The following is a 217-nucleotide window of genomic DNA, read 5'->3' as shown; positions in this document are numbered from 1 at the left end:
CTAGACTACAATTGATACATGACTCATCTGGTACAAAGTAGAATTGAAGCTCTGTGAGACTTGACTTTTCTGCAACTAATTCAAAAAGTCTTTCTGTGTGTTCATTGATAGGAAGCATAACAGGAATACCTAACTGCTTTAAACCACTGTTTTCCTTGAGACCAGCTGTTAAGAAGAAAATAAATGAAGCAGGAATAGGAATATCAGGAGCATTGTT

Source organism: Amphimedon queenslandica, unplaced genomic scaffold, assembly GCF_000090795.2.
Source record: "Amphimedon queenslandica unplaced genomic scaffold, v1.1 AMPQUscaffold_10716, whole genome shotgun sequence".
NCBI classification, from domain to species: Eukaryota; Metazoa; Porifera; class Demospongiae; order Haplosclerida; family Niphatidae; genus Amphimedon; species Amphimedon queenslandica.
The sequence above is the reverse complement of the archived record's forward strand: the minus strand, read 5'-3'. Positions refer to the sequence as shown.